Genomic DNA, 1,013 nt, shown 5'->3' on the forward strand with positions numbered 1-1,013 from the left:
ATTTATTCATAGCAGCCCCAAACAGAAAATAACCCTCCTCCCAAAGAAGAAGAGAGCTTACAACCAAAAGAAACTGATTGGTTAGTCCTGGGCTCCCCTCTCTCTCATCCCCACTTGTGTAGCTTTTATGAGAATCTGGTTTCTCCAGGGAATTCCAAATGAAGTTTCCCATAAGGAGTTGGTCATACTCTCTTGGCCTCATGCTAGGAAACCAGTGAAAAAAGATGAAGATGAGGAGGCTTTGGTTTATGATGCTAAACATGGTAAAAGACAATCTCCATCCAGCTGGTTAATTATAGTCATTGCCAATGCTAATGATTTTAAGGTAAGGCAAATCTAATCTGAATCCATTGGCTGTGATATGAATGCACACTAATTGTCTCACCCTTGTCCCCTGGCACAGTAAACCTGCATTGTCTCCCTGTGTATATGCAGTTGTTAGGCCCTCTTGAGAGCACAGGCCTACAGGCAGGGCCCTACAGCAGAGCTGTGGGATGGTGCACTGTCCTCAGTGATAGTGGACATCCTTCCTTCAAGAACACCCCTGCTTGGCTTCTTTGACCCAGCATGGCTTCCTTGTCCTCTGTGCATGTCACTGTCCTTTTTCTAGACGACCAAGGTTTTTCTTGCTACTCAGAACACAATCCATAGGGTTTCATTGGACATTCTCCATTTAAAAAAAATTGTAATGTAAAAAAGGAAAAAAAAGAGCATAAAAAAAAATTGTAATGTGAGATAATTCAAATTACTGAAGAGTGTGTACAATATCTATCAACATCGTAAAAGAAAATAAAACAAACACTTAGGCAACCATGACCCAGGTTGAGAGAACATTAGAGTGACTTGGAAGTCTATTGTGTCCCTCTCCCTGATGTACCTTCCTTCCTAACCCCAGAGCAGTGACTGCATCCTGAGCCCAGTAGGAACTAATCTCTCCCCATTGTAAGGGTCATGGGAAATGTCTTTAGCAGGCTTCCCTATTCCAAAGTCATGGAAATATGCATTTTTAGATG

Source organism: Marmota flaviventris, chromosome 12 (genome assembly GCF_047511675.1).
Source record: "Marmota flaviventris isolate mMarFla1 chromosome 12, mMarFla1.hap1, whole genome shotgun sequence".
NCBI lineage: Eukaryota > Metazoa > Chordata > Mammalia > Rodentia > Sciuridae > Marmota > Marmota flaviventris.